This window comes from Chlorocebus sabaeus, chromosome 22 (assembly GCF_047675955.1).
Source record: "Chlorocebus sabaeus isolate Y175 chromosome 22, mChlSab1.0.hap1, whole genome shotgun sequence".
Classification (NCBI taxonomy): domain Eukaryota; kingdom Metazoa; phylum Chordata; class Mammalia; order Primates; family Cercopithecidae; genus Chlorocebus; species Chlorocebus sabaeus.
In genome coordinates, this window is record NC_132925.1 from 66,531,299 (window position 1) to 66,542,152 (window position 10,854).

The 10,854-nt window shown below is 38.3% G+C and overlaps 1 non-coding gene across 1 annotated transcript; it reads left to right on the plus strand.

Annotated features, from left to right (window-relative positions):
- Positions 1-9,692: 9,692 nt before the first annotated feature.
- LOC119625986 (U6 spliceosomal RNA) lies at positions 9,693-9,800 on the plus strand. Its single transcript, XR_005242199.1, has one exon. It is a non-coding gene; the product is annotated as a U6 spliceosomal RNA (small nuclear RNA).
- The last annotated feature ends 1,054 nt before the right edge of the window (positions 9,801-10,854 follow it).

Below are 10,854 nucleotides of genomic sequence, written 5' to 3' on the forward strand. Positions count from 1 at the left end.
GAGAGAGGGAGGGAAAGAGACACAAAGAAAAAGATGGGTAGAAAAATATTTTAATACATATAATTCAAATTTTCCCTCATTTGGTTAAAATTATATATTTACACCTTTATAAGCAAATCTCGAGCAGCATAAACACAAAGAAAACGATGCCTATCACATCATAACAAAACTGCTGTGAGCCAAAAATAAGGAGAAAATCTTGAAAGCAGCCAGAGGAAAATGACACATTACATACAAGGGAGCAACATTATCACAGACTCCTCATCAGCGACTATGGAGACCAGAAGACAGTGGAACAACATCTGTAAAGTCCTGAATTTAAAACACACACACACACACACACACACACACACACACAACTGTCCAAAGAAAGTTCTATATCCAACTAAAATATCTTTCAAGAATGAAGACAAGTATTCACTTTGGCACATATAGTAAAAAAAAATTTGATGACAAAATAAAAACATTTTCAGATTGTAAGAAAATTAAAAGAATTTGTCGCCATCAGACCTGAACTCCAAGAAATGCTAAAGGAAAATTTTCAGGCTGGGAAATAATTTTTCAAAATCAAAATGATTTTTTATTCCTAAAATTATCAATGATTCAAATACTGTCTAAAAATTATGTTAAAGGAGGTGTAAGGTATTAATAGTTATCAAAAGGGGATATTAACTTTAAATTATCAACAGGAGTCTAAAACTGGAGCAAAATGGTTAAGTAAGGTACAGTAACTATATACTTGTATATTATTCAAAGAGTAAAATGGTACTTGTGAATAGTTTTTAGCAAATTAGAAAAAATGACTATGTTGCAAGCTAACTAAAAGTTATATCTCTAAAGCCCTGAAATATTTATAGTCTTTGACCTAATTATTTCTCTTCCAGGAATCTACCTTAATAGAAAGTCACACCAAGAATAATGTATGAAGGGGTTCATCACTGTTTTTTCCAGCAAAAAACCTAAACCTGGAAGTAACCTGTTTCAATAATTAGCTTGTTAAATATACTATAATTCACCTTTATAATTCACTGTTCTGGCTGCAATAAAATCTATAGTTTTAAAGTCTATTTAATGTCAAAACTCATTTTCATTGCAAGAAGGATAGCAATTTTACATTTAATGTGTGTATATTTATACTTCCATAAAAAATACTGTAAAGCCTATTGCAAATATTAACGATTATCTCTGGATGGTTTATCATTAGAAATTTAATTTTTATCTTAGTTTCTAAATAATTTTCAATAAGGAAATTAATTATTGGATAAATTTGGGTATTCAGTATAATCTTAATTATATTTTCATATGCATAGAAAAAGATCACTAGAACAAAAGAGAATACATATATGTTGGTATACTCTTTCTTCCATACAACCTGGTAGTTTTATATCCAAATAATGGTCCATGATGCTTCCTTGCTTCTTGAAGAGAGGAAGAAGCTATATAAGTTGATGGTTAAGGAAAGACCCTTTAGCCAAAGTGCCCAGACTGTCATCCCAGCTCTGGCATTTATTCTAGTTACCCTCTCTGTGGCTCACATACAGTATGAAGTTTGTAATAAATCCTGACTCCTAGCATTGTTATGAGAATTAAGTGAATTAATTTTTATAAAGTACTTAGAGCAGTGTCAGGCATTTGGTATTGTTTAATAGTGTTTATTAAATAAAAACTATGTAGAAAATCATCCTAAGGAAAAATGTTCACTGTAACATTGTTTTAAAAGGGGGGGAAAAAAAGACATTGCCAAAAAGAGATTAATTAGAATTGCAGAGTAGTTAAAAACACAGACTCAGAAACTAGACTGCCGCGTTCAAATCCTAGTCCTGCTACTAGCTCGATGACTTTGGACAAGTGACTTAATTTCTGTATGTCTCATTCCTTCCATCTATAAAATGGAGAAATAATAGTACCTACTACATAGTTGTTTAAGGACTTCTAAAACTCTCAGAACAGTACCTAGAGTGAGATAAGCACTATAATTAAGTGTTCCCCCTTGTAGTAGTGATGTGGATATGGTGGTGGCAGTAGTAGTACCTCCATATACGATAATAGATGTGTTCCACACATTGCTAACTGAAAAGATCAAATTATGAAACAGCAGAGGTGCCGCCTATATTTGAGCAGCTTGAATCTTGCACAAACCCAGGGAGGCAGATGAGAGCTGTATACACCAGGAAGAGGGCACCTTTTTAAATTTGCATAAAAGCACAGAGCACATGACAGCTGGCTCTCTAGAATAGTTAAGTCGAATCCCATTTCTGTAAAATCCAATAAATGGACATATATGTGTTTTTCAATGTGCACAATGTTAATGCGAATGGTGCACCTGAGGTATTATTATTCTCTTTTCTGAACCTGTCTACATGTCCCCTCTCTTCCCACCTCCCCCAGCAGGCTTTTTTCCTTCTTCTTTTTTTTTTTTTTTTTTTTTTTTGAGATGGAGTCTCACTCTGTCACCCAAACTGGAGTGCAGTGGCACCATCTCAGCTTACTGCAACCTCTGCCTTCCAGGTTCAAGCGAGTCTCCTGCCTCAGCCTCCCTAGTAGCTGGGATTGCAGGCACCTGCCACCACACATGGCTAGTTTTTGTATTTTTAGTAGAGATGGGATGGCCGGGCGCGGTGGCTCAAGCCTGTAATCCCAGCACTTTGGGAGGCCGAGACGGGCGGATCACGAGGTCAGGAGATCGAGACCATCCTGGCTAACATGGTGAAACCCCGTCTCTACTAAAAAATACAAAAAAAAAACTAGCCGGGCGAGGTGGCGGCGCCTGTAGTCCCAGCTACTGGGGAGGCTGAGGCAGGAGAATGGCGTGAACCCGGGAGGCGGAGCTTACAGTGAGCTGAGATTTGGCCACTGCCCTCCAGCCTGGGCAACTGAGCGAGACTCCGTCTCAAAAAAAAAAAAAAAAAAAGAGAGATGGGGTTTCACCATGTTGGCCAGACTGGTCTCGAACTCCTGACCTCAAGTTATTCGCCCACCTTGTCCTCCCAAAATGCTGGGACTATAGGCGTGAGCCACCGCACGTGACCAACAGGCTTTTTTATATGAAAACAATAAAGCTTTGTTGTGCAAACATGGACGTGACTATTGGCTTGGAAAGATATCCATGATAGAATATTAGGTGGACAACATCTCATTTACATATATGTATATGTGCAAGGGTCTTTGGGGGGAATAAACAGGAACATTTATATTCAAAAATGAATGGTTACTATCTCTGTACCCAAGCATTGCATGCTATTATCACAGCTTTCTGTATTAATAAAAAAAATTTTTAAGTTTTTTAGATTCTGGCACAGGTGTAAAGGAAATATATTGAGTGGTTGTCTTTTGGTGGTAATGTCCTAGAAAATTCTCATTTTCTTTTTTTATATTTTTATATAATAAATACATATGACTTTTATATTCAAAAAACATATATTTAAACTGTATGTGGTTCATCTACATACATCCTTAGTTGTAATATAGAATAATTAGAATTAAGGCAATTTACAGGTGAAAAGGGGAGTTTTGTACATTCTCCCCCATCCCTGCCTTAAACTAATGCAAGCAACTGAAATACTTGTTTCCAGCAGACAACCCTATTTTATTACTTAGCAAGATACATGTCCCTGGCAGGTTCACTTGTAATAAGCTTCTGCCATGGTAGAAAGTTCAAGAAACCTCATTTCCGAGTTCCACTTATGCTATGTTCCAAGCTTCCCCTAGGAGTGCTCAGGGAAGTGACTGTCTTATTTATAGATTATTTTTATTCCTTATATTCCCAGCTGTGCTGTACTCAAACATCTTCTGAGCTAGAGCTGAGCAGTGAATACCCACGTACACATGCATATGCGCGCGCACACACACACACGCGCGCGCCAGAGTGGAGAAATACAAACCAGATATTAAACACAGATCAGACCCTACAGACTGTCAGGCTGAGGGATGACTAGGACACGTGCACTGGCCCACAATCTCCAATGTGTTAAAATAATTTAATTGGGTATTTCATGGCACATTTTGCATTATTATGGCTCCCTTTGGATGCAACAAATGATTTGCTTCAGTAATATAGAGTCCCAAGTAGTGGCATTATGTGATTAAGTAAGTGAGAACATCGACCATTAAATTCAGTTCAGTCAGGCTTACATCCATCTTATTTCTTTTTTATAATTCAAATTTTCCTGCCGGTATATATTCACTTGAGACCATTTTTAAGTCATATGTTTATGAGAGTTTCTCTTCCTACTTTTCATCCAATTACTACTGCATTTAGAGTTTCAAAACTGCAATTTGATTCTCCTTTGTTAGGTGGATTGATTGTTAGGTTATAAGGCACAAGAATACCATCCTCAATTTCCATATTTATAGCAGCTCTTGAAAATATCAAAAGGCTTGTTTTGTGGGCCTCATAGCAATTCTAGTTTATTAGACTTGAACACTTGATTAAAACTTGCATAGTCATTAAGCAGTGCTCTTAATCAGCCTCTCTGCCTATTAAGTTCAAGGTGTATAGGAGGTTAAAGGGAAACATGGTGAATAGTTGAAAAGCGCTTGAAAATTCTAGAGCAATGGCTTTTAACCTGGCTGAGCCATTGGCCTCCTGGAGAATATAATGAAAGTTGTAGGCCCTCTGCCCAAAGCAATGCATGTATACATAACAACATTTTCACATTATTTTAGGGGGTGCATGCATACATGTCCTACCCAATAGTTCATAGAACTCAACTTCAGGATCTCTTCTCTAGAATAGTAGTTCTCATCCAGAAGCAATTTTGTCACCCAGGGGACACCTGGCAATCTCGGGACACATTATTGTTTATCACAACTGGAGAGGGGCAGGAGTGCTACTGGCATCTAGTAGGTAGTGACCAGAGATGCTGCTGGACATTGAACATTGCAGAGCACATTCCCTCACTCATGAGGAAGAACTATCTGGCCCCAGATGTCCATTAAGCCCAGGCTGAGAAACTTTGCTCTGAAGAGTATATCAAAAATTCTTAGGGAATACTGAGACACCTCCCTCCCACCCCTCAGATGGGAAACATGCCTAAGGAGAATAAATACAAATCATGGAAAAATCCATGCATTTTGACCTTGATTCATTTATCCAACCAATTATTGATTCAGCAGATATTTACTAAACACCAATTTCCTGCTGAGTACTATTCCAGTCACTGGGAATGCCACTCATCAGAAATAAAGTCAGTTAAGTAAACAGCCAGTTAAAAGGTTGTACTAGATTAGTTAGGAATGAGTTCAGCCCCATGTAACACATTAATAAAATAGGAATTTAACAGAAACATGCCCATGTAAAAAGAAATCCAGCCGGGAGTGGTTGCACGTGCCTGTAGTCCCAGCTACTTGGGAGGCTGAGATAGGAGATGGCTTGAGCCTAGGAGTTAGAGGCTGCAGTCAGCTATGAGTACACCACTGCACTCCAGCCTGGGTGACAGAGCAAGGCTCTGTCTCAATAAAAATTATTAAAATAAAAAAAAAAAAAGAGAGAGAGAGAGACAGAAATCCAAGGGTAGACAGTCCCGGACAGTTAAGGCAGTTTCCTGTGGTTGATAAGACCACAGGCCCCTTCAATGTTCCTGCTCTGCCATCCTTGGTGTTTGCCCTCATTTCTGATTTCCTAAGATGTCTGCTGCTCCTTAAGGCTCAAATCCAAATTCCAAATGGGCAGAGGAGACAATGTGAAGGACAAAGGCAAAACAATGTACAGACTAGTTGAGCCTGGTTCTGCTTTAAATGGAAACAATGACTTTCTGGAAATTCGACTCAGTAGGCTTCCCTTACATGTCATTGGCTATAACTAAGTCATATGACCACACACAGCTGCAAGGGAGTCTGGGAAGGTAACTATTTTTTTAACTGAGCACATTGTTACTCTGAGAAAAATCAGAGCTCTACTAACAAGGAAAAATGCAGAATGGTTGTTGGGAAGGCAATTAGCAGTGCCTGCTGTAAGTGTGGTAAGTGCAAGAAAACAGGACGCAAGAAATACTAAAGGAGCTCTTAACAGAGGTTTGTAACACACTGTCGAGCAATCAGGGGAGGCAGAAAAATAAGGAAGAGTTACCCTGTGTGTCTTCAGGGGTGTGTTTGTGTGTGTGTGTTTAAGAGCAGTGGGATGGGTGTGGGGTCAGTACCAAGGTGATTCAAGCAGGGGGAGCCCATACAAAAGACTGGAATTGGAGGAGCAAGGAGTAGTGAATGATGAGGCAAGATGGACAGGTAGGGCAGTGCAGGCCCTACTGTTGAGTTTGGCTATTATCCTGAGGCCAGTGGGGGTCCTTCATTGATTTAGAGCAGGGAAACACACTATCATAACATTCATTTTTATCACTCCAATTGCAACGTGGAGTACCCACTGTACAAAGGGCAAGACTTAGCACAAGGAGGCCAGGACAGCGTCCCTGAAGACAGAAACACTGGGTGCTCATCTTTGTAAAATATAAGCTTGCTGCCCCCACCCTCAGCCATTCAGCAGGGGTGACAGTTGGAAGGCTTTGTCAGACACAGGGATACTACCTGAATGTGCTATATGGAGGTGTTATAGAAAATCCCCACGGGGATACATTCCTGACTCACACAGTGACTTCCATTTTCTTCAGTTCTTGAAGATATAACTTTCCCAAGCTAGAGATTCTTTCCCAGAAATCCATCATTTAACTGTTGATCACTCATCCCGGTGGGCAAGGTTTGTTCATGATAAGGTCAAAAGACTCCTACCTGTCTCCAAGTGTCTGCCAACTTTGACTGCATTTTCTCAAGCATTTCCCTGCAAGCACATCAACAATTCTTAACTAAATACAAGTCTTTCATCTACATCTAACTGGAGACTCTCTCACTGATTCTCTGGAGTAAGCCCTGTACAGTCACTTGTGTGCCCCTGATACCATTATAAGTCAAAACTCTTCTCAATAACACACAATAGTAGAAAGTCTGTGGATGAATAAACACAGGTGGCTGAACACACTCAACTCAAAATAACACTGGAGAATACTCATGGGCTGAAAGCTTTTACTGTATGATACACACAGCAACACTCGTCAGCAAATCATACACTACTACCTGCCAAACACCGTTGGATGAGGGCATGTGATACAGTGTGCAGATTATAAGGAAGAATATATTTGTAGTCTAACAATGTACTATGAAGGAAGGCTACATATTAATATATTTTGAAAGTATTTCCCCAAAGTAGCACTATAAAAAAGATGAGCTAGTTGGTATTTAACAGGACATGTCCCTAAAGGAAGGTACTTATTCATCAGGAGATTTTTGGACCAATAGTATCCCACAAAGGTGAATGATTGGGAAAATTGATTCATCGTATAGTTCTGTGTATGTATGAACTATAGGTCCAAAGTAAAATTAAGAAAAGTATTACAAATATTCATTTCGAAAAGCTTCTCTCATATCTGACCATAAAGATGTTCAGAAATCCAAACATTGGAAGCATTTACCTGAATTGTTTAATGAAACTTTTAAAATAATTCAGTATTTTATGATTTAATATTTTTACAAACAGCCTTATTGAGATATAATTTACATATTATAAAACCAATTCATTACCCCCACAAGTTCCCCCATTTCTATGTGCACTTAATCCCCATTTTATTTGCCAGCCCTAGGCAATCATTGTTCTCTACTAAATGTGTCTTTTCTGAACACCTCATATGGATGGAATTGTACAACATCTAGTCTTTTGCGTCTGGCTTCTCTCACTTAGCAAAATGTGTTTGAGGATTATTCATGTTGTAGCATATATAGGTTCCTTTTAGTTTCTTAATAGTATTCTATTACATGAATATACCACAGTTTGCTTATCCATTTACCTGGATGGACATTTGGACTTTTCCTGTTTGGGGCTGTTATGAATAATGCTGTTATGTGTACATGATTTTGTGTGGACATATGTTTTCATTTCTCTATGAGTAGAATTGCTGGGTGATATAGTAAATTATTTTCAACATTTTAAGAAACTCCCAAACTGTGTTCCCAAGAGGCTTTACCATTCTACATTCCCATCAGCAATTTCTCCACATATTGCTAACATTTAGGATTGTCTGTCTTTTTGATCGTAGCCATTCTAAGGATGTGTTTTAATTTGAATTTTGGCAATAATTAAGAACACCTGTTTGTTTGTTTTTTGTTTTTTGTTTTTTTTTGAGACGGAGTCTCACTGTCGCCCAGGCTGGAGTGCAGTGGCGCCATCTCGGCTCTCTGCAAGGCAAGCTCCACCTCCCAGGTTCATGCCATTCTCCTGCCTCAGTCTCCAGAGTAACTGGGACTACAGGCACCTGCCACCACACCCAGATAATTTTTTTGTATTTTTAGTAGAGACCGGGTTTCACCGTGTTAGCCCAGATGGTCTTGATCTCCTGACCTCATGATCTGCCCACCTTGGACTCCCAAAGTGCTGGGATTACAGGCGTGAGCTACTGTGCCTGGCCAAGATGTTGAACATCTTTTTATACGTTTATCGGCCATTTATCTATTTTCTTTGTTGATTGTGCATTCAAATTGTTTTCTATTTTTTAATTGGATTGTCTTATTATTGAATAAAAATTCTTCATCCATTTTGTGAACAAGTTCTTCATTGGATATATGATTTGTGAACATTTTATCTCAGTCTGTGGCTTGTCTTTTCATTTTCCTAATGGTGTCCTCTGAAACACAAATGTTTTTTAATTTTGATTAAACCCCATTTATGAATTTCTTTTGGCAATTACGTGCTTTGTTTTATATTTAAGACATTTTCTTGCTTTTAAAAAACTCTAGCTTGACAGTCTCTGCCTTTTTATTAGGGAATTTAGATCATTCCTAGTTAAAGTGAATTACTGATATGGCTGGTTTTACATTTGCCATTGTATTTGTTTTGTGTATGTTTATTTTCTTTTTAATTCCTCCGTTCTTCCTTGACAGCCTTCTGTTGAACTAAATAAATGGTTTTTCGTGTATCATTTTAATTCCTCTGTTAACTATTTTAATTTTTTTGTTATATTCTTAGTGGCTGCTCTAGAGATTACAACATTAATCAATTTATTGCAATCCATTTCAGATTAACACAACCTAATTCTACTAAAATATACAAACTTTGCTCCAGCATAATAGCTTCATTTCCTTCTCCTTGTGTGTGTTCAAATTACTGTTTTATCTTTCTTTCAAAGAGATTAAGAGAATATATAAAATATATATAAAAGCAATATATATTTGTAAAGTTTCTTATATTAGCGTATATATCACTTCTGGTGTTTTATATTTCTTCTATGGATTCAAGTTGTATCTAGTGTCCTGCCCTTTCAACATGAAGGATTCCTTTAGTATTTATTGACAGTCGGTTCTGCTAACAACAAATTATCTCAACCTTTGTTTATTTTGAAATGTCTTTATTGCCTTTATTTTTGAAGGGTAGTTTTTCTGGATATAACTTCTTAGATATACAGTGGGGTATTTTTTCTTTCCTTTTAGCACTCTGGCTCTGCCATCTGGCTGCCATTGTTTCAGATGAGATGCCAGCCATCAATTACATTGGTGTTCCCATGTATGTAATAAGTCACTGTTTTCTTGCTATTCTTAAGTTTTTCTGCCTTTCACTTTCAAGAGTTTGGCTGTACTGTGTCTAGATGACAATCTTGTCTTTATTCTGTTTGGGATTTGTTAACCAGTTAGATGTGAGTTTTTAAAATCAAATTTGGGTGCTCACTTCAGTAGCACATACACTAAAATTTGGGATGATAGAGGGAAGATTAGCATGGTCCCTATGCAAGGATGGCATACAAATTAATGAAGTGTCCTATATTTTTGAAGCCATAAAAAAAATCTCCCAGTCACGAAAAGCCCAGGACCTGATGGTTTCACTTCTAAATTTTACCAAAGATTTAAAGAAGAATTAATAGCTATCCTACTCAAACTATTCCAAAAAATAGAGGAGGAAGGAATACTTCCAAACTCAATCTAAGAGGCCACTATTACCCAGATAGAAAACTAGACAAAAACACACCAAAAAAAATGAAAACTAGCCAGGCATGGTGGTTCACAGTGGCTCACATCTGTAATCTTAGCACTTTGGGAGGCTGAGGCAGGTGGATCACCTGAGGTCAGGAGTTTGAGACCAGCCTGGCCAACATGGTGAAACTCCATCTCTTCTAAAAATACAAAAAAATTAACCAGGTGTGGTGGCACAGACCTGCAATCCCACCTGCTCGGGAGGCTGAGGTAGGAGAATCCTTGAACCTGGGAGGCAGAGGTTGCAGTGAGCCAAGATTGCACCAGTGCACTCCAGCCTGGGCGACAGAGTGAGACTACAATTCAAAAAACAACAACAACAACAATAACAACAACAACAACGACAAAGACTACAGGCCAGTATCTCTGATGAATATTGATGCAAAAATCCTCAACAAAATACTAGCAAACTAAATTCAATGACACATTAGAAAGATCATTCATCAAGACCAAGTGAGATTTATCCCTGGGATGGAAAGGTGGTTCAACATGCTCAAATCAATCAATCTGATACATTATATCAAGAAAACGAAGGATAAAACCCATGTGATGATTTCAATTGATGCTGAAAAGCCATCTGATAAAAATTCAACATCCCTTCCTCATAAAAACCCTCAAAAGGCCGGGCGCGGTGACTCACGCCTGTAATCCCAGCACTTTGGGAGGCCAAGGCGGGTGGATCACGAGGTCAGGAGATAGAGACCATCCTGGCTAACACAGTGAAACCCCGTCTCTACTAAAAATACAAAAAAGTAGCCGGGCATGGTGTCGGGCGCCTGTAGTCCCAGCTACTCGGGAGGCTGAAGCAGGAAAATGGCATGAACCTAGGAGGCAGAGCTTGCAGTGAGCCAA